General features: G+C 45.3%; 2 non-coding genes across 2 annotated transcripts; one reads left to right on the forward strand and one right to left on the reverse strand.

The window, feature by feature from the left end:
* Nucleotides 1-2,160: 2,160 nt before the first annotated feature.
* Nucleotides 2,161-2,233, reverse strand: TRNAR-UCG (transfer RNA arginine (anticodon UCG)). The gene has a single exon. It is a non-coding gene; the product is annotated as a tRNA-Arg (tRNA).
* Nucleotides 2,234-2,922: 689 nt separating this feature from the next.
* Nucleotides 2,923-2,994, forward strand: TRNAE-UUC (transfer RNA glutamic acid (anticodon UUC)). Its single transcript has one exon. It is a non-coding gene; the product is annotated as a tRNA-Glu (tRNA).
* The last annotated feature ends 20,087 nt before the right edge of the window (nucleotides 2,995-23,081 follow it).

The raw sequence follows: 23,081 nt of genomic DNA on the forward strand, positions 1-23,081 counted from the left end.
CACTGGAGGTTGAGCCGAAGCCGAGACACGAATCTTGTTTTCCGGCGCCGAAATCGCCAGGTCTGGCCATTAGGCCACATCCTCTCGATATTTATTTTCCCTTTCTGTCTCGTTTCTCTCCGCTCTCTTTCTTTCCCTCATTATTTCTCTCACATGCACCACTTATCTTGATCCCTCCTCTTGCTTCTTTTCTGTCCTCTCACTTACACACCCCTCCCTTTCACTTTATGTCTCGCCATCTTTGTCTTTCTTGTCTCTCACTCAATCTCTATCTCTCTCTGCCTTTCTCCTGCTGTCCCTCTTTTTTCTCTCTCCCTCCCTCGCCCTCACGCACACTCTCTCTCGTTGTGACGTGTCAGATACACTGCTCCCCAGGCGGGACCTCAGACACCCGTCTAAGGCTGTCAGATGCCACAGCTGTTATTCCTGACAGTGGCTTTTAGCAAACACAGCCAGGGACCTCAGCCCAGTCAGCGGAAAACAAGACAAACATTGTAAAGAAAACAATAATGACAACAATAGGGAATGCCCTGTCACATTGTCATGGTAACTGTTTGCATTCATTCTGCTGCTTAGCTCCTCGTGCACAGCCGGTGCATTGCTAATTGTGAGGAACGAGCCTAGGTCATTTGAGAGGAAATATGGCATTCCTTCGCCTTATCCCACTAATAGATTGTGCTAGATACACCAGGTGCTCTAATTCATGACAGACCACCAGGCCCTCTCACGTGTATGCTTATAAAGAGCCTAGTTTATAATAGGACGCCTCGCAGCGCTGTACATTGTATGCCTGGATCTAACTTGGCCTTCTTCACTGGATACAGAATGATTTAGGGGTTCTTTCTGTTATGCACTATGTAAAGCGTTTAGGATGACACCCGTGATTTACACCTGCCTCTCCCCTATCAGGCGTAGGCCCTACTAAGAGCCTCGTTAGATCTGCCTCGGTATTTTGGTGCGGTAATACCGCACCTGGTAAATACAGATATTATGGGTGTCCTATTACCCAGGGGTGGGTTTAACGTATTCTGGTTTCTGCGCCTCCTATTTAGGAATACTGCGGGAATACACTGTACTTTCGCTCTTACCAGGTGTGCTATCTCGGAATGTGAGTATTGTGCCCATACAAATGCTGTCAGTTTTTCCTGACGAAAAGTGTGAGAGCAAAAACACAGCGGTCTAGTAATTACCGTAAAACCCAGAGTCCTAACTCGGGTGCAAACTCTTGTGAAGCTGCTTACAACATCCGCGTGCCACTGTGCACAGCGTTTTATCTGAGGAGTAGCGCTGAGGTTAGAGCACGTATTAATCCCGCTTTTTACAGCACCGGAAGGCTCCTTGCAACGGGTTACTGCGTCCTGCGGCCACACACGAGGTAAACGGAGGAGGGGGGGGCGGAAAGGCACGAAGAGCGGGAGGGGGGTCGGGAACGGCCACACACGAGGTAAACGGAGGAGGGGGGGCGGAAAGGCACGAAGAGCGGGAGGGGGGTCGGGAACGGCCACACACTGACAGCGGGAGGGTGAGGGGCGGGAACAGACACACACACACGGACAAAGCAACAAACTAAAAAACAAAGCACTCACCTGGACATCTTCCGGCAGATCTCTTGCTTCCTGCTCTCCACTCCTCCTCCCGATGACGTGGTGGAGGCTCGGCCGGCTGGGCCAATCCCAGCGCAGCCCTGGCTGGAGGCGGACGGCTGCTTCTTTCGGCTGGCCGGCCTGAGGAGAGGGAGGGAAACGGGCTGCCACGGAGCGGGAGGGAGGGGCTATCGAGCGACTTTTGTGCAATCGTCCCGAGCAGGAAGGCTGATGCAGGTGCCGGCAATGGCGGACCAGATTCGGGGGCGTTCCCGGCTTTTGGCTGACGTCGCGTGACGTAGCCAAAAGGGAAAAATTCTCGGGAACGCCCCCGAATCTGGTCTGGGATTGACAGACAGAGCCCTCTACCAATGGCTAGCCTCCATTTATGGAGCTAGCCAATGGGAGGAGGGGGCAGATACCCGACCCCACATAGAGGATATCATTAGATTTTGCTAGCGCATGCGTACTTCGTACGCATTGCGTAGGCAAAACCTAAAAAACTAAAAGATTGAAATGCGCGGCAGGATTGTAGATTTCATAAAATGTGATTTCTATATGTGCTGGAAAAGAATCTCGACCACGAAGGGACTCAAACCCTCAATCTTCTGATTCGAAGTCAGACGCCTTATCCATTAGGCCACGCGGTCACTGTGGTAAACATCTGTTTGTGCTGCTGACCCCGCTCGGAGCATCCCTGGCCCCTGTGAGCCGAGCACGGAGAGGACTCTGGGCGCTGCACTGGAGAGAGCCCGCGCCTTCTACTCAGAAGCACTCGCTTGTAGGCGCTATGTGTGTCCGCTCCACTCCATCGCTTATTTGCCTGCGCCTCCATGAGGATCGAGAGATTACGTTTTGATAAACAGTCCTTGTAGTATGAAATATTTCAAGATCACAAGGGCAGTTTGTTGACTTCTGATCTCCTGTGTATCCGTTTTGTCTCTGTTCTTCATGCTAACATTGTGTTTTTCTCAATCATCTCTGCCAGTCTTATTCTTCTTTCAGCCTCGGTGGTTTGTTTTCTCGTCGCCTCTGTGTAGATCCCTCCCTCGCTGACCCTCTCTGCTGTTCTGTTTCTTTCCTTCCTCCGAGGCGCGTGTTCCTGCAGTAGTCTGTGTGTGTTTTATTCCTGTACAGAGCTGAAATTACCAACCTCCTCCCACACACCCTGACTCAGACCAGCTGAGTTTGTCTCTTTATTTCTTGTTTTTCTCTTTGTGAAGAAACTCAGGATTTCCTCCACAGAGTTCACACTGAGGGGCAAATGACATCCTAGCTCTCACATGTACGGAGCACACCTGCTCTGAAATACAACAAGCCCGGATTCTGAAAACACGCCTCCCATATGGTCTAGCGGTTAGGATTCTTGGTTTTCACCCAGGCGGCCCGGGTTCGGCTCCCGGTATGGGAAGATACTACTTTTCACTCACAATTTTTTTTTTAATACAAGGATTACACAGATTTCACTTAATTGTATTTACACTCCCTTCCCTCTATTGTCTTATACCTTCGGCATATTACCCAGAAACCACCACTATAAGACCTAACTGATCCCCACACCCTTTTTGGGTCTCGCTGGCAATGCATCCGTAAGGATGCGCCAGCTGGAGACCAATAGCGATCACTTTGGGGGGAAGGACGGACCAGAGGGTGTGCGAGCTTTTCTAGCTGGATTCGTGTGCGCGAACGCGCACGTCGCGTCCCGCGCCGTACACATGCGCGCGCAGACAGACACTCGCTCACACACACACACACCCCCTCCCCCACAGTCAGACACACGCACTCCAAGACACATACACACACACACACACGCACGCACACACACACACACACACATACACAGGCCCCCCCCGCGCGTACATGTTTCCCCCCCCCCCTCCCCGCCCCGCAGCTCAGCAATGCACTCACCGGCTTCCTCTCCTCAGCTGCAAGGCCCGGCAGCAGGACTCTTCTTCCCTCCTTCGGCACCGGGGCGCAGGGTAGGCTCCTGCGCCCCGGTGCTCCAAACACGGCTCCAATCGCGGCTCTTCCGTGGGAGGCGGGGTAGGCTCCCGCCCTCCTACTTCCTGTTTCCTGTTGTCGCGCCGGCCTGCCTGACTTCCTGGTTGCAGGCCGGCAGAGTAACGAGGATGTTTTGCGGTATTTATTTATTTAATTAATTATGCATTTTTATATAGCGCAGACTTTACCCGAAGGCGGTATTTATTTATTTATGTATTTATGCATTTTTATATAGCGCGGACTTTACCCGAAGGCGGTATTTATTTATTCATATATTTATGCATTTTTATATAGCGCGGACTTTACCCGAAGGCGGTATTTATTTATTCATGTATTTATGCATTTTTATATAGCGCGGACTTTACACTTTTGGTGCTTTGCCCCTTTGGGTAAATAATTTGAGTATTTTAGCCAAAAATGGCACATAAATCTTTTCTTCGTGCCAAGTATTAGTTAAAAACTCTGTCTTGAAAGCTTCCAGGCCCTTCTACATACTTGTTAGCTCTGGGTTGTTTTCAGAAAACCTCACTTGAGTTCCTCCATGTCATTGGTGCTATTTTCCCACAGTCTTGCACGGGACGTGCATGAGAGAGAGTGAGCTGGGGCTGCTTATAGCCATTGTTTAGTCTAGTGTATGTGTGTTTACATCCGTGCTCTACATTTATAGGCAGCCATGGGGGGAAAACAGATTGTGCCAGATTGATTGAGGGCATCAGGTGAAGAATGTTTTCTTTTTACTGTCCTTTTTCTTTAAAATTTAGTGTGTGCTTTCGCTTTTTAAATGTAAAAACGTGTCATGTTCAATCATTTTTTCCAGAAATCCTGTCAGTAATGTTTCATCCCCAGAGAAATCTGCCTGCACGTGTGATTACATTTGTATTAGATCATTATGCTGAAATGTGAAAAATTGCTGCTGTTGAAGTACTTTAGTGTGTTTATTTTTTAACAGTGTAATAGTTCAAGTTTTATTGGAACTAATAGTTCTGTTTTATCTAACAGTTTAAGATCACCCCTAACCCTTTATGTTGAATGGCTACACAGCTGCAGTATTGTTCAGTATTGTTTCTCTCATCTTCTTTGTGTCTTTCTCTAAAAGCAGAGGCTGCAAATCATCTTGCTATTTCATGTACTGCTTTCAATTGAATGCCACCTGATAAACTAGGGCATTACTATTGCAGTTCTGTGTGAGTTGTGTGTACGTAAACACTTTACTTAAACGATTTTAATAAGAACAATTAAGTGCTGACCTATTTCTGTTATGTGTTTGTTTTTGTGAAAACGTGTTAGTCTGGGACTGTCTTCATATCTTGTGTTTCTAGTAAATGTTTTCCTTATAGACCAGCGTGAGTACCTGACCTTGATTACTGGGCGGATCCATAATAGGTTGGCACCCGAGGTAGGCATGTATCCAAGACCAGTTGAGCATGGTCTTGTAAAATGTCACCTGGTACGTACACAGAAAGTATATTGCAAGCCTGCAACATCCATGTAATACACTTCCATTTTATGTACATGTTCGAGATGGGACGCAAACTACCAAGCGTTATCCTGGTAGTGATAAAGTGTAGTGTAGTTCCTATTATCCCAATAGGCTCTGCGCATTGGAATAATACCTTCAATAGTATAGGCCTAGACCAGACGTTAACTAGGTCTACTACTGTCGATATTAGACTTAAAGTTTTGGGTTTGCCAGCTAGCTCAGAGTTCACTAGAAACTTTCTCGAATAGGCAAGGAGGAGTTGAACCTCCCTGGATAGACAAGAAGGGATTTAGTTTCTGACAACCATAGAACATGACAACTTTGCTCTCCCCTAATCAAGAGTGTATCTCTAGAGTTGTGTGAAAACAAAAGACGACTTATTTTACTCAGTCAGTACGTGCATTCTTAGTCTCACCAGATTGTAGAGAAAAGGAAGAGACGGGCGTGTTCAATAAAAGATGGTATTTATTGATCAGTCTCTTTTCTCATACAAGAGAAATGGATCGATATTATTGCAATACTTATGGTTAAGTAAAGTGCATACATTAAAAGCAGCAGTATAAAATAATACTGTACAAACATTGATATGGTTTCTAAGCCATATGAAGGTTTAAAATGAATAAAATAGATACATACACATATACATTTGACTAATCGTACTCAACTGGTGTTTCTAACTACGCCTACCCCGTGTACCTGACCTAAGCCTAATACGTGGGCGGGAATAGAAAGTAACAGTTTAAGTTAAGTTTGTTTTGCCAAGTGACTGACTAAAGAATTCTCTGCGAGGGGTTATTCAGTTCTGTACCTGGAATCTAGGATGGTTGAGGGATGGTATCTCTCGTCTCTGGTCTCGATATTCCAGGCTGCCTGCGAGGGATACCCGGAAGCGCCGGAGCTGGATTTCTCGGCAGGAGAAAAGGCAGCTTCTCGTTCTCAGCGCGTCAGGAAGGCGGGGCTGCGCCAGCGGGGTCTGCTCTGCTCTGGGCTTCGGCAAGTCTGGCTGCTCTGATCTCGTCACCACCACGTGTGTTTGCATAGGGCAATATCGGTAATATTTAAACCTTTAAGGTGCCGAGATTGACGTAAGGATGGACATAGATACGTCAATAAGGATGTCATACGACTTGGTCGTTAGCACATTCTTTTGCTGAAGTTCTCGGTGAAATCAAAACAATGGCCGCCGGGTTTTTCCCAGGTTGTCATAGGTTTGATTTGTTTTGAGAACTCCGTATGCCTTATCAGGGGCTGGAGGAATATCGCTTGTCTAATTAGATGGCAAGCGTTATGACCTAATCAGATAACACGTTCCTGTGCCGTAGTGTGGCTTAATCAGATAACGGTTTCTGCATCATGAGGGTTTTCTGCATCATGGGCTGGCTGCTAGTTAACTTGTTAACCAGAATAGGGTCAGGAATAGGGGGATCGATACAGAACCTATAGGAATACATCACACCCACTCCACGCTAACTATGGACATATTTACTAATCTATGCATAGTAAAACATACTGTAGAGTATAGTGTATACCTTACCACCCCAAAATACATAAATGCATTTTGAAATTATCAAATATACGGAAAAACAGTCATATGTATTATATGCACTCAAGCTGTAGAATAATGCTAAAGTAATCACGCATATCTATACATTATTGCTAATTGGTATATGAGAATTTACACATGAAATGGTTCTTAATACAGAAAAAAGGTTCGAGACCATTTCATCACAGAATAAAATAATTATGAACATACCAGCGGGCAGCTAATGTCTATAAAGTATCTAAAATACTGCATCTCACCAGAACTCCCGAGGCGACTCCGGGAGCAACGCTGCTTTTAAAATTACTTGGACACTAGTCTACTAGTTCTTAGCCCGCCTACCTGCTTCGCTGTTTGGCGCTACGGAGCCAGCGCTTCTGCTCTTCCTGGCTGCTCCTGTCCTGCTCGCTGACCCAGACCGCCACCGCTGATCGCCCCCTCCCTGCTGACTCTTGGAGTGGGACGGGCGGCTCCACCATCTTGGGCGGGTCTGGGCTCGGCGCTGCAGTTCTTTGGCCCCTCCCCCCTCGTCAAGTACTTCAGGCGGTCAGCTGCTAGCGCGCCTATCCTGCATCTCACCAGAACTCCCGAGGCGACTCCGGGAGCAACGCTGCTTTTAAAATTACTTGGACACTAGTCTACTAGTTCTTAGCCCGCCTACCTGCTTCGCTGTTTGGCGCTACGGAGCCAGCGCTTCTGCTCTTCCTGGCTGCTCCTGTCCTGCTCGCTGACCCAGACCGCCACCGCTGATCGCCCCCTCCCTGCTGACTCTTGGAGTGGGACGGGCGGCTCCACCATCTTGGGCGGGTCTGGGCTCGGCGCTGCAGTTCTTTGGCCCCTCCCCCCTCGTCAAGTACTTCAGGCGGTCAGCTGCTAGCGCGCCTATCCTGCATCTCACCAGAACTCCCGAGGCGACTCCGGGAGCAACGCTGCTTTTAAAATTACTTGGACACTAGTCTACTAGTTCTTAGCCCGCCTACCTGCTTCGCTGTTTGGCGCTACGGAGCCAGCGCTTCTGCTCTTCCTGGCTGCTCCTGTCCTGCTCGCTGACCCAGACCGCCACCGCTGATCGCCCCCTCCCTGCTGACTCTTGGAGTGGGACGGGCGGCTCCACCATCTTGGGCGGGTCTGGGCTCGGCGCTGCAGTTCTTTGGCCCCTCCCCCCTTGCCACACCCCCGGACTCTTTCCCCCATGTGTCGCTACTTAATGGTTACCCAGTCCCGGCCGCGTAGCGGACGCGCGCAGCGGGCGCGACGAAGGCGCGCCGAAGTTGCGCCTAAGTTAAGCCCGTCTGCGCCCGTCCGCGACAGGCCGGGACCAGGGGCCACACCCCCTGCCCTTTCTTTAGCTTATACCTCCGCACAACTCCTAGCTTTCAATGCTGTTTCCCCACTTTCACCCCCACTCTTGCGCCACCTTGACACACTTGGTATTCTCGTCCCTCCTTCCCCTCACTTGACTCCGCTTCTTTCTAGCCCCAATAGCACTTCCCCCCTAGCTACTGATCCCCCCTCTGCCTCCTTTTCCTCCTCCCTCTCTGCCTCTGCCGCTGCCGCCGCTTCTGCCATACTGCTTAACACCCGCTCAGCGGCCAAACATCAGACGGCTCTCTTTAATCTTCTTACCTCCGACTCCCCAGATTTCCTTTTTTTGACCGAAACTTGGTTCACCGCTGACTCCCTTCCCGACCTCTTAGCCATTCTTCCCGACTCCTATTATGCCCTCCGGGCTGATCGTCCGGACGGCAAGGTGGGGGGAGGGGTGGCGATGATCATTCGGTCAACCCTTAAATTTCAACTTCTTAATTACCCCCCTATCTCTAATGTGGACTACCTAGTGGCCCGCTCTCTCAATCTACCTGTCCCCCTCACTGTTGTCCTTGTGTACCGTCCTCCTCAATCTATGCCCTCTTTTGTAGCCTCCATTCAGGACCTTATGGCCACCCTTGTGGTCAATAATTCTTCCGTCCTATTGCTCGGCGACTTTAATTATTGGCCGGGCGACCCCAGGGAAGACCTTCCCTCGAAAGATTTCTCAGGCACTCTCCAATGCCTAAATTTCACTTCTCATATCTCAGTTCCCACTCATGTCCAGGGTCACATCTTGGACCAAATCTGGTCCTCTCGCCCTATTGTTTCACCCCCTCTTGTTTCCCCTTGCGTCTGGTCGGATCATTTTTCCATCTCTTTTGCCATCCTCCTGGGAGTGGTTGACAAGCCTCCCCTCCCTAAGAACATCTCAGCCCGCAATTGGAATCGAACGGACCTTGACTCTCTCTCGCTCACTTTGGCTTCATCTGTCCCTACCCTCACCAATCTTTCTCTTGATTCTCAGGTCAATGCCATTGGCACATGGCTTTCCTCCTCCTGCGACCTTGTCGCTCCGCTTAAAAAGATCAAGGCGATGCGTCCTCATGACGCGCACAAATGGTTCTCTCCAGAACTTAAAACTCTTAAACTCGACCTAAGGCGGTCGGAACGCCACTGGAGACGGAACTATTGCCCCTTGTTGCGCGCCAAATACAAATCACTCCTTGCTGAATATAAAAATGCGATCCTGGCGGCAAAAACCGCCTATTTCTCTGAGAGAGTAGCTCTCGCGAATAACAAATCCCGTGAAATCTTCTCTCTGGTCTACAATCTTGCCACCTCTGATCGCTCCACCCCCAGTCCGGTTCCCTCACAGTCCCTCTGTTCTTCACTTAACGATTTTTTTATTGATAAGATCGTTAAGATCAAAGCTAACATTCCCACACTGCCACAACCCCGCCCCACCTGTCTTCCCATCTATCCTCCCTTCTCTTTCTCCTCTTTCCCTTCTCTTTCTACTGAACTATTTCTAAATCTACTGATCAAAATCAAGTCCGGTTCCCCCTTGGATTGCGCGCCAGCACGCATCCTTAAAACCCTCTTCACCACTTGCTCTGGACCTCCTCTTGCCCTCCTTAACTCCTCTCTGGCTCTTGGATCTGTCCCCTCCTCTTTCAAATCTGCCATAGTCCTTCCGATTTTAAAGAAAACTGGTTTAGATCCCTCTCTTCCCTCCAATTTCCGTCCCATCTCTCTCCTTCCCTACCTGGGCAAGATCCTCGAGGCTCATGTCACTTCTTGCCTCTCCTCTTACATTGAGGAGAACAGCCTCCTTGCATCCCATCAGGCAGGATTTCGCCCGGGCCACTCCACGGAGATGGTGGTCCTCGCAGTCTTGGATGAGCTTAAGGGGAAGGCTGACTCCAATCTCCCCCAGGCTCTGGTCCTTCTCGATTTGTCCGCTGCGTTTGACACGGTCGACCATGCCATCCTTCTCGACCGTGTCAGCGCAGCGGGCATTCGGGGCGTGGCCTTTTCCTGGCTGGCGTCCTTCCTTCAGGATAGGTCCCAGGCAGTTCATCTCTCCGGTTTTTCCGCTCCTCCCCGTCCTGTCACTTGTGGAGTTCCCCAAGGCTCTTCTCTCTCCCCTCTCCTCTTCAATCTCTATATTCACCCCCTCATCACTTCTCTTCTTGAGCTGGGGGTCTCTGTGTATAACTACGCAGATGACCTTCAGCTCGTCTTCGATCTTTCTTCCTCCCCTGACTCTCTTCCCAAGTTCTGTTCCACTTTAGTTTTCATTTCTGACTGGATGTGCGCTAACCAACTGAAGCTCAATCCAGATAAAACCGAACTTGTTCTCACCGGTGGCTCTTCTAACCCCTGGACTCCCGCACATTGGCCCCTCTCTTTTGGTCCCCCCCCTGTTCCCTCTTCTTCTGTCCGCACTCTTGGCATCAAAGTCAGTCATGACTTATCCATGCACAGTCAGATCAGCTCGGTTGTGTCCTCCTGCTTTCTTTCTCTCCGTTTAATCCGGAAAATCTCCCGCTTCTTCTCCTCTGATGCTCTCAAATCCATAGTCATGGCCCTCGTCATCTCTCGCCTTGACTACGGGAATGGCTTGTATGTGGGCATACCTGCTTACGAATCTCGCCGCCTACAGGCCATTCAAAACCAAGCCGCTCGTCTCATTCTCTCCCTCCCCAAATCCTCTCATATCACCCCGGCTCTTAAATCACTTCACTGGCTCCCTGTTCGTCTCAGATCCTTTTTCAAACTGGCCTGTCTAGCATTCTTGGCTCACTCTCGCTCCGCACCCCTGTTCATCAACTCTCTTGTCTCTTCCCATGCCCCTGTCCGCACCCTCCGTTCTTCCTCTCTCTCTCTTCTTCACACCCCTCGTTTCCGCAAATCCAGAACCGGGGGAACCCGATTCTCAGTCCTTGCCCCCCAGTTTTGGAATAGCCTTCCTCTCTCTATTCGCTCCATTCCCATCTACTCCCACTTTCGCAAAGCCCTTAAAACCTTCCTCTTCCTTCAGGCATTTCCCTCTTAAATCTTTCCTGGGTCCCCTCAGCCGAGTTTCTGATCAGGTCCCCAGCGCCAGGAAGCCGCTTGGCCATCGCGCGCTTTATTAAATATTTTATTCATTCATTCATTCATTCATAAAATTAGAATTTTTAGTTCTCTAAGAATAGTTCTTACTTTAAGCAGAAGATAAGTGTCCCGAAAAATATGCAAAAATATTTTGGGGCTGCTGAAAAAATTGCTGTCCGTGAACTGGAGGGAAAATTGTTCATGTGACTCTATTATTAAAGTTGAAGGCCAAATTCAGGGAACGCCGTGTGCGAGCTTGCTCAAAAGTCTCTATTTCTGCTCTGGTGAGAACATCATATCATTTAGACTGTCGAAAAAGCTGTCAACAGCTTCCTGGGAGAGTTCCACTAACTCGGAAAAAGGTGTAACCATGCATTCGTGCGCATGATTGTCTCCATTGACGTTTTGATTTGGATTGCTGACAGAAGGTCGTACCTGATCGATGCTGCTTTCATCTCGAACTTCACTACCCCTTAATCGTAGTGGTGTAGCTTCCACGAATACCGTCATCAGGATTGGTAGCCGTTGAGGGCAGCACAAAGCATGAGCCTTTATTGGACTCAACAATGTTTCTGCATCCATTGGCGCATCCGATTGTAGCGTCAGACAGGTGTCTAACACGCATTCTTCTCCGCATAGCAAGCACCTTAATACATGTAAAACACATCAATGCCACATTGGTCGAAATGATAGAAACCAAGTCATGTTCAGGTCTCTAAGCCGGGATAGTCCCAGGATTTTTGATATCCGGTCCCGGTATCCATTGGCTAGGATTGTTTCTTCCCTTGTCGCAGGTGTTTTGTCTGTGACATGGTTTGCCATAACGAAATATTAGGACCAAGAATAGGATTCCTGCAATTAGTCCCAAAATGAGGGGAAGACCGCCAAAAATCGAATGGACGAAATCTGGAAAAATACCCAGTATGGCTTTGAATGGTGTTAATGCCATCGAAAATACTGTCTTAAATACTTGTGAGACTCCACTGGTATCAGAAATATTTAAGATTTCATTCAGGATTTCTGCGAAATGTATGGGGGAATTAGTTGATAACAAAGAGTGAATCTCTGCAGTCGTCCTTGCGACTTGGAGATCATACGTTTCTTTTGATGACGTGAGCCTGGTCCGCGTCTGAAGAAGCACTGTTTTCATTCTGCTTAAAGTATCTATTCGAATAGAAGTAATTTTCAAGTTGGGCCATGCCCTTGCCTCCCTGTCTGGAAAGGAGCTGGGGAACAATGAGTGTCCACAGCACTTGACCTTCGCAGTCGTAGTTACGAGATAAGGAGTCCCGGGCATAAGACTACAACATCTGCGATCTACAATTAGAATGTAACTCCCATTATAGAGTCTTTGAAAGAATGGTTCTATCTCTGTTGCAGGTGCGCCTTGCTGGTGACATGAAAGGTTATTTGAGTTCCCTTCACAGGCTCCATGCAAACTAATTCCATTACACAGAAGTGTACCGCTTAGTGACATTGCACAATTATTGCCACTAAGAAACACTTTCTGTCCTTTATTACTGACACATGCATGTGAATAGGGCAAGTTCCATGTTGTTTTAATGTACCCTTTTCCCAATTTTTCGTACATGCCAGCCTGTATATATTTTTGGCAGTATTGAAACCTGAAGGTTGATATTGGAATATTAATTATCCCATGTATTATCCATTCACTGACAGGTCGTTCTGACATTGTCACTGGTAATCTTTCGAGTTTCTCAATGCTCAGGATTGTATAATCAGCACCCTTTTGTGCCATACTGATTTGTCTATCAGTAAGGTTAAAGATATGAAATAGTGACGTTGTGTTGATTAAACGCCAAGGCACATAGCCTGAACGCAGATTTTGTAGCGTCCAGCCAAGCTGTACAATAGAACGCAATTGAGACTGACCGTGTTGTAACAACAGTAAGTCTTGCGATAATATGTCGATTGCTGAAGACACAATGCTGTCCAAAGAAAAAATTCTGGAGGACAGAGTCATTAACCCATTGTCCACTACAGAAAGTGATTTTTCCAAATTAATACGGTAAATTTCCCGTATTCTCTCTGCTGTTTCAATTTGAGTCACCTTCCAGGCCTCGTTGTATGCTGCATATACAGAGGCTGCTATGAAACGTTTTTGACGCTGTTTGCGTGGTCCCATAATGAAATCACGCAAGTCAGCACCATCAGTAAGTAAAGTTAGGTGTTGCTTAATTTCTGCCAGTGTGGAAGTTTGCAGCCATTGAAGGCATAATTTGCCCACACTGTAGGTGGTTATTATCCCTGGGTGATGTCTTTGGGGATATCTAGGGTCTGGCCTGGTCATTTTGAACCCCTGTGTTTTGTTCAGGAATCTGTCTTGACAGTTATTAGTATCTGTGGGCCAGATCAACCACTGTTTCCAATCAGGATGTGTTCTGTTTTGGTTTAATACATAGTTTACGTCTATCTCTTCATCTGTAGAGCTATTGCTGTACATTGTTGGCTTTGGAATAGACGGTTTATTTAAGTCTTTGATTTTGGCTAGGCCAAGACAGGTGGTTTGTTGGACAGTGTCATTTAAAAATATAATTTGTTCTGGGATCATGCAGGCTCTAAACAAAGATTCTATACCTTGTACTTGCCATTCTTTTGTACCCCAAACACTCTTCAATTCAACATTTTTGTCCCAATAATCAAAACCAAAAGTATTCATTTGTTCAAAGAATGAGTCTGAATATATCAATTTTGTGTTTGTTATCATGGTCTTTGTCCCTGTCTTATTTGACAATTTGAAATAAAATGTTTCAGCGTTACTTGTGTTAAAACCTGAAAAGTATGAATATTTGTCATAAAAGGTTCTTGAGCTTTCTTTTGGAGGGGTTGCACAATGTTCCCATTGATTATAATTTAAAACATTTCTAGGTTGTGCAGATTTATGTAGAAAATGGTTGCCATAGTGGTTATAACAGTACATACTATCATAATTTGTTGAACCCTGCAAATAATCATGTTTGGTAAATTTAGCAGACATCACTAAGTCAGACATCATATTATTTATACTTTCGAAGTCCCAATCATCCGCAAATGAGCTTGGTTTTACAAAGTCACTCAATGAGATCTTAATTTGGTGTGGATATTTCAGGATTTCAACCGGACCATAGATTTCGTAGTCAGTGTTGTCCCATGCTACCCCACCCGGTATAGGATTGGCTGTGAAGTTGACTGAAGAAAGTTCTCTTTTCTCGATGTGTGAAGATGTGTGTGGTTTGAGGATCAAGTTGATTTTCTGACTTGCTGTGTCCATTTTAGCATATTTTCCCTCAATGAAGCGTCCCTAAGTTAGTACCATGATGAGCCAAAGTATGAGGATAAATGCACCAAAACCCACCCAAAATTCGATCCATGGAGAAATCAGATATGTTTCTTTCAGTTGTTTCAAAAGTTCTTTAGCTTTATCTTTAAAGGTTTTTGTTGATGGCTGTGCTTTTGATTCACTGAAGCCTTCAGAGGAATCATCGAAGTTTATGAAGTAGCCGGATGCAGTTCTGTCAATTGTTCCAATTGCTTCTGGATTACTGTTTCTTGCATTATCATTTGGTACTTCATTGTAGATTGGTGTGTCTCTGCTAAATGTTTTTATTTGGGTTTTCAGAGGTCTAAGTTCCATTGCATTGTAGCATAGTCCTTGTTGTTCTTCTGTAGGCGTTACGAATGTGATTAGCCTCTTTGTTAGGACCTCTGTACTGGTAGCAAACCTTGGTGTTCTGCTACTTATTGGGAGTCCACTTGGCCTACTGTTTGTTATCGGCCACATGATTGTGCTTTTACCAGGTCGATGGATACAACTCGGTTCTCCTTTTTACCAGCAAGCGGCGGTAGTACAACTGATCTTGTCCCGTTGATGGACAAGACAGGAACTGCTTTTCTGTAAGAAGGCCCAAATTCCTTCTTTACCGCGATCTTTTCTCTGACTAGATCCCCGACTTTTGGAATCCAGACAGGTCTTGCTGGGACAGGTGGTGGTTCTTCAGTGGTTGTTGGCTGTTGTTTCAACTTTATGTTGCTCAAGTCTTTTCTTGTTTCGTTTAAGTCCTGTAAAATAGCCAAACGATCTTTGATATCAAAGCTTTTTTCCTTCACCACTGAAGTCTGACTGTCGAGGTCAGAGATTAACATCCTAGTTCCAAATAATAATTCGTACGGACTGAATCCCTTCAGAGAATTTCTTGGCAGGTTATTTAGACTACATTGGACACTTATTAGATGTTTGACCCACCCAGCTCCTGAACCTAATACCTTTGCCGTTATAGATTGCTTTATGTCACGGTTTTTTCTTTCAACAATTCCGTTCCCCTCAGGGTGAAATGGACAAGAGTACCGCAATGTAACGCCCATGCTGACCATGGCCTCCTTATAAGCTCTAGAGCTAAAAGCAGGACCATGGTCCGAATGCAGCATGCCAATTGCGTATGTGCCGATAAAGACTCGCAAATCTTTTATAACAGTTCTGGCGTCAGCCGTTCGCTGCGGCCACATCCATATGAATCTCGTGCATGAGTCCACTGCAACCAAGATATATTTATAGTTACCATCCCTTTGTAAGGGACCACAGTGGTCTAGGTAAACACAGGCTAATGGTTTATCCGAGATTAGAAGGGGCGTCTGTGCTGGACGTCTCACCGTTGATACTTTCATTCTTTGACATATTTCACATTCTAAAACATAGTTCCTTGTTTGTCTTCTCATTTGCGGCCACCAGTATCTCTGTTTTAATAATGATACTGTGGCTGAGACGCCAGCATGTATAGAAGCAAGCCCTTCGTGTGCCGCTATTATCAGTCCTAACCTATGTTCCATGTTTGGAATTGCCCTATCCCCCACTCCAGGGATTCGAGCAAAAGGAACATTGTTTGCATCAGTTATGTATGAGTATTTTACTGGAAAGCCTTTCGGGAGTGTTTCTATCGAATCCTTTTCTGTAGCGCTGACAGCCTGTAATATTTCGCTGTCTATTTTTGTTTTTGACCGTGTGATGGCAGCTACGGAAGCCGTTTGCACAGCTGCCTTCGCGGCCTCATCAGCCAATGAATTCCCTGCAACGTGAACGCCATCACGTTGATGACTCAGCGTATGTATCACGTGAGTCTTTGGTAGTTCTTTTTGTAATAGAACTACTTGTTCCCAGAGCATTTTATGCTTGATTGTGCCTCCTTTTGATTCCTTGAAGCCATTCTGAAGCCAGATCTGCAAGTATTCATTGTAAGACTGAACGCAATAATACGAATCGCACACTATGAGTGTGGGGAATTCTCGATCGGTATTTTCAAGCGCCATCTTGAATGCCAGTAGTTCAGCTCGCTGAGCTGTACAATCTCCTAGAGATTGTGTTTTAGTGACCGCTGGTTTAAATTTTCCTTCGTGCCAGCGACCTTTAACAATCGCGCACGCAGCAATGTAAGCTTGTTTACCCCCCACTGCGGGTTGTGCTGATCCGTCTGTATATATTATACAGCCGTAATGTTCTAGAGGCAGAATTTCGGTCGGCGGAGGACATTCAAATTCATATTGGAGAAATTCTTGTGTTTTTAAGTTAGGATCAAATTCGTATGCCACGTCTGTTGCAGCAAGAGAATTAGCCCATTGTATCCATCTCAGATGGAGCGCTTTAGCATTCGGAATGCTTGCTTTTGTTACAGCCTCTAGGGCTGGTATCGGTGTCACGATTATTATTCGTTTACCTTGTGCCAGGGCTCGTTCTTTTGCTATAGCTGTCTGTGTTGCAGTTAGAATTTTTTCCGTTGGGCTAAATTTCATTTCAGCCTTAGTGTACAAGTGTGATTTGAATGCAATTGGTACCTTTTCTCCCTCATTAGAGGTCAGGTATGTGAATCCGCATCTTCCTGGGATGACTCGAATCACAAGATTGCGTGTGTTATCACGTGTTTCTAATTTTGTTTTAATTAACATGTCTGTTTGTAAGGATCTCAGAATTTCTGTGTGTATCTGAGTCCAATTGGTTCTTTTAAAATCTGGTTTTATTAGATCATAAAGGGGTTTGACCCTTTCTGCGTAATTTGCAATGTATGTTCTTCCGAAGTTTAGGAAGCCTAGAATTGACTGTAGGTTTTTTAGTGTTCTAGGTGCTTGGAGTACGGCACATTTCTCTAGGAAATTGTCAGCCAGGCTTTTGCCTTCACTTGATAATTCATATCCTAAGAACAGGACTGTCAGATGGGCAATTCTGGACTTTTTAAAGTTGAATTTGTAACCCTCTGCTGCGAACCCAAGTATTATGGTGTTCACTCTCTTCAAGTGAGTATTCAAGTCATCATCTGTTAAGTATATGTCGTCGACATAAGATAATGCTTCGTCATCATATGTTTGTAGTAATTCTGTTACTCTCGCTGAGAATACTCCCGGGCTGTTCTTGTACCCCTGGGCTAACCGACAGAATTGTTTTTGAGTGCCATTTATTGAGAACGCAGACAAATATCTGCTCTCTGGTGCTATGTTTTGACAAAAGAATCCATTAGAGATGTCTAATGTTGTTTTGTATTTTTTGCGCACTATGTTATTCATTAGTGCAGCACTATGCGAGTTTTGCACTGCAAAAGTTTTGCAACATGAGTTAAGGTGTCGGTAATCCAAAACTAGACGATATGAATTGTCTGGTTTGGAGACCGGAAACAAAGGGTTGTTCATTTGTGAGGTGCAAGTTTCAATCACCCCCTGGTATTCTAGCTGATCTAGTATTTCTTTTACCTGTTTTTTAGCTTCTTGCTTAATTGGGTACTGCCTTTGTGCAGTAGGTTTTGATTTTAACTGGATTTTGTGAGGAGGAGAGTCCTCATCCCATCCTACATGATTTTTATATAAAGCAGGAGCTAGAGCTACTGCCCACTTTCTAGCAAGTGTGTATTTTTTATGAATTGGGATATGATTTGAGAAGGCAGGCATAATTATTTCTTCGCCATGAGGGCAATCCCTGACAAACTCTGGTGGCCAGTCTTTTTCAGCTAGAAGGATGTCATAACCCTTGGAGAGATTATCCCAAAATAGTCCCTTTATTTTTCTAGTCTTATCTCCCTCTATACGTAATGTTATTTCATATATTTTGTGAGGTTTGCTAACTCTGGTGTCTGCAGTTTCCACTTGAAGATATTCATTCGTGTCCACTGTCTCCAGATGATTCATAAGGACTTTGCGAGCTATGCTCACTTCTGCTGCGCTGTCTAGCATTGTCTGAGCCCATTCTCCGTTTTTCAGTTGTGTCCTCAGTATTCTCGGCATTGTTAACTACTTTAATGCTGGCTACCTTCTTTTTTGGAAATTGTAATTTCTTTTTTAGATGAGCAGGTTCCTTGTCTTTGGACTTGGCGTGCTCTTCTCTTTGTTCTGATCGTCCTCTTCTTTCCGATTTCTGCGAGGAAGTCTGAAAAGATTGAGAGGGACGTGTATCAATGTCTTGATATCTATCAGGCTTCTTTATATTATCCCTATTTCTAAGGTTATATCTTTTCCCAGAGGGATCACTTTGGGGTGACCTATGTCTTTGGTTCGGAGATTTTTCTCTCCGCCTAGGTGACCTTCCTCTGGACTGGAATTTCTTTTCTTTAGGATTGGATTGTTTGTTTCCATCCCAGCTCTTTTTTTGTGATGTTGAATTATTATTAAAAAATATTTTTTCAGGACTTTCAATCAGTTGTGGTTTTACTGGTATTCCACCTAAACTATCTCTACCTAGTTCCTCATAGGATTTTTCTATGATTCTGGCAATTTCAGCTGGTTGGTCTGCTATATCTGTCTCTTTTAACCTCTGGCGGATCGCCACGTTCGCTGCTTCTCCCTTTATGTTGGCTAATAATATAGCCGAGACCTGCTTGAAGTCTTTTAGTAATTTCATACCAAGAGTTAAAGCGGGTTCTGGACCATATTCATCTTGAATTTGTTTTAGCACATCTGGTATTACCGAGATGGATGGAACACCATGCGTTTTTGTGTAAATGGAAGCAAAGACTGTACCCCAAGTGTCACAGTCCTCCACGTGTGGTGCGATTCCCATTGGAAGACAGATAGTCAGAATCCTGTGTTTTTCTAACGGGGTGGTGTCTGGAAACACCGCCTCTATTTGGGTGATTTTTTGTGCTAGCCAGAATGGTATTTGTTCCCGTTTAGCCGGTACTTTACCTAGGCAGGACTGTATGTTTTGTGGTGTAATTTTATTTGTGTTCCCCTGGTGAGGGGTCAGCTGTGGAATTTTAATTGCTGGTTGAATTGTTGAAGTCCGCATCACATATTGGACTAATTGTCTATGTAATTTTATTAATTGTTTTAGTTGTGTTAAAAGCTCTGCTGCAGACATCCCGTCGATGTCTGGATGTGGTGTGTATCCGGCTAGGACCGGCCACGTTGCTCCTGGTCTTCCTAAAGGACCGAGCCTGGTGATGTGATTATTATGTTTTAGGGCGCCATTAAATAAGAGAGAAATTTAAGTGGTACTTCCACCTCCTCGAAAGGAGTGTACTCATTAGGAGGTACCTCTGTTTTGTAATAGTGGAAGTACTTTGTTACAGCATTTGCTGCTGGAAAATGTATCCATGAATAGTATACCTCTGTCTGCCGATATTCGTGTGCCTCAATTACGAATATGACTGTGCCACCTCTAGGTGTCAGTCCATTTTCTATAAGTTTTAAGGTTATAGATTTCCTTTTAATGACCGGGATGAGTATTATATCCGGGTCTGCTTCTTGCATAGTATTATCAGCTTCTGCGAGTTCAGTTGCTATTCTAACTGTCTCTCTTTCATCATCACTGTCTACCATTTTACCGACAGGAAGGTTATTCTGTTTGTTTGCAGATCAGGTTTCTTATGGAAACAAAGATTAGTTGCACAATATTTTGGAACAGTGTATCCTTCAACGTTGACTAAACCAAGAACCATACATAGGAGTTTCCTCCTGCGAGGTCTGGCGGATATGACCTTTTACCCACTCCAGACGTCTTTGGAGTATTATGGGAAAAAAGGGGTCTGAGTGAAAAAGCACGACCGAGTTACTCTAAATGTCTTACGTTAGTTTTATCGCCTTATCCAAACAGGTTGGGCGCCATGTAGTGTAGTTCCTATTATCCCAATAGGCTCTGCGCATTGGAATAATACCTTCAATAGTATAGGCCTAGACCAGACGTTAACTAGGTCTACTACTGTCGATATTAGACTTAAAGTTTTGGGTTTGCCAGCTAGCTCAGAGTTCACTAGAAACTTTCTCGAATAGGCAAGGAGGAGTTGAACCTCCCTGGATAGACAAGAAGGGATTTAGTTTCTGACAACCATAGAACATGACAACTTTGCTCTCCCCTAATCAAGAGTGTATCTCTAGAGTCGTGTGAAAACAAAAGACGACTTATTTTACTCAGTCAGTACGTGCATTCTTAGTCTCACCAGATTGTAGAGAAAAGGAAGAGACGGGCGTGTTCAATAAAAGATGGTATTTATTGATCAGTCTCTTTTCTCATACAAGAGAAATGGATCGATATTATTGCAATACTTATGGTTAAGTAAAGTGCATACATTAAAAGCAGCAGTATAAAATAATACTGTAAAAACATTGATATGGTTTCTAAGCCATATGAAGGTTTAAAATGAATAAAATAGATACATACACATATACATTTGACTAATCGTACTCAACTGGTGTTTCTAACTACGCCTACCCCGTGTACCTGACCTAAGCCTAATACGTGGGCGGGAATAGAAAGTAACAGTTTAAGTTAAGTTTGTTTTGCCAAGTGACTGACTAAAGAATTCTCTTCGAGGGGTTATTCAGTTCTGTACCTGGAATCTAGGATGGTTGAGGGATGGTATCTCTCGTCTCTGATCTCGATATTCCAGGCTGCCTGCGAGGGCTACCCGGAAGCGCCGGAGCTGGATTTCTCGGCAGGAGAAAAGGCAGCTTCTCGTTCTCAGCGTGTCAGGAAGGCGGGGCTGCGCCAGCGGGGTCTGCTCTGCTCTGGGCTTCGGCAAGTCTGGCTGCTCCGATCTCGTCACCACCGCGTGTGTTTGCATAGGGCAATATCGGTAATATTTATACCTTTAAGGTGCCGAGATTGACGTAAGGATGGACATAGATACGTCAATAAGGATGTCATACGACTTGGTCGTTAGCACATTCTTTTGCTGAAGTTCTCGGTGAAATCAAAACAATAGCCGCAGGGTTTTTCCCAGGTTGTCATAGGTTTGATTTGTTTTGAGAACTCCGTATGCCTTATCAGGGGCTGGAGGAATATCGCTTGTCTAATTAGATGGCAAGCGTTATGACCTAATCAGATAACACGTTCCTGTGCCGTAGTGTGGCTTAATCAGATAACGGTTTCTGCATCATGGGGGTTTTCTGCATCATGGGCTGGCTGCTAGTTAATTTGTTAACCAGAATAGGGTCAGGAATAGGGGGATCGATACAGAACCTATAGGAATACATCACAAAAGGGTTACTGCCCATACCCAGAGTTAGGTTAGAGGTATAGTCCTGCAATAAGTGCTAGACACTCAGGCTCAGGAACAAGCGTTACATGGGCAAGGTGGCACTTGTGCAAGTATCAAAGGTAGCCCGAAATACAGTACCACTGTGATCACAAAATTCTTAAGCACCCTGCAACACTGGGGATTTACAGGAATCCAAACACCAGCGTAAAGTACTCGAACAACAATAACGTCTGTCTTATAAATGTGACAAAAAAATGTTAATATTTCACTTCTGTTCTTGGATTTGCGTGAAAATACAACACATATTGCATTACAAATGCTATAGGTGTCACATTTGTGAAAGTTAAAACTATTGGCATTGTAAATGACAAAGCTATTACTTTAGCTATTACTATAGCTATTTTCACAACCAACACATAAATAAAAAAAATGCAATTTACAATACCAATGGCTCAAACTTTCCTAATGCGAGACCTATTGCATTGCAAATGCTTGTTAGTGGTATGAAGGAAGGCACCTTTCATGTCTCACATCAATAGTATTCACGGAATACTAGAATAAACAGAATAACACAGACCAGACCCGGTCTGTGTTTATTCTGATGGTTTGTGAATTCTTCAGAACTCTTAAGATATTGGGGGATGTTGATCTCAGCTGAGTGACCCCGAAGATTCACAGGAAACGATGACCCCGAACTGCAATTCAATCAACAAATTATAGATCTGATAAGCAAAGAGAATGTGTCTGCAGAAACTGAAAATCCATTATGTATATATACTTATTGCATTTTGGGGACAAGAAAACGAGAGGTTACAGAGGCGAAAGGCGTTGGCGTTGGCACAGGCGTTGCCACCAAAATAGCGCTCCAGGGTGAACTAAAAAAATGTGAGTAGTTTGTTACATATGAAGGTGGTGGTAACATTAACTATCTTTAAAAAACAGATAGATTAGAATGCCGGCAGGATTGTAGATTTCATAAAATGTCTATTCTATAATTGCTGAAAAAAGACCCTCGACCACTAAAGGGACTTGCAATGATTTAGTGAGGGACACCGTGCAGTGTTTTAGTGAGGGACACCGTGCAGTGTTTTAGTGAGGGACACCGTGCAGTGTTTTAGTGAGGGACACCGTGCAGTGTTTTAGTGAGGGACACTGTGCAATGATTTAGAGAGGGACACCATGCAATGATTTAGTGAGGGACAATGATTTAGTGAGGGACACTGTGCAATGATTTAGTGAGGGACACCGTGCAATGATTTAGTGAGGGACACCGTGCAGTGGTTTAGTGAGGGACACCGTGCAGTGTTTTAGTGAGGGACACCGTGCAATGATTTAGAGAGGGACACCGTGCAATGATTTAGTGAGGGACACCGTGCAGTGGTTTAGTGAGGGACACTGTGCAGTGTTTTAGTGAGGGACACCGTGCAATGATTTAGAGAGGGACACCGTGCAATGATTTAGTGAGGGACAATGATTTAGTGAGGGACACTGTGCAATGATTTAGTGAGGGACACCGTGCAATGATTTAGTGAGGGACACCGTGCAATGATTTAGTGAGGGACACTGTGCAATGATTTAGAGAGGGACACCGTGCAATGATTTAGTGAGGGACAATGATT

Source organism: Lissotriton helveticus, chromosome 1_2 (genome assembly GCF_964261635.1).
Source record: "Lissotriton helveticus chromosome 1_2, aLisHel1.1, whole genome shotgun sequence".
Classification (NCBI taxonomy): Eukaryota; Metazoa; Chordata; class Amphibia; order Caudata; family Salamandridae; genus Lissotriton; species Lissotriton helveticus.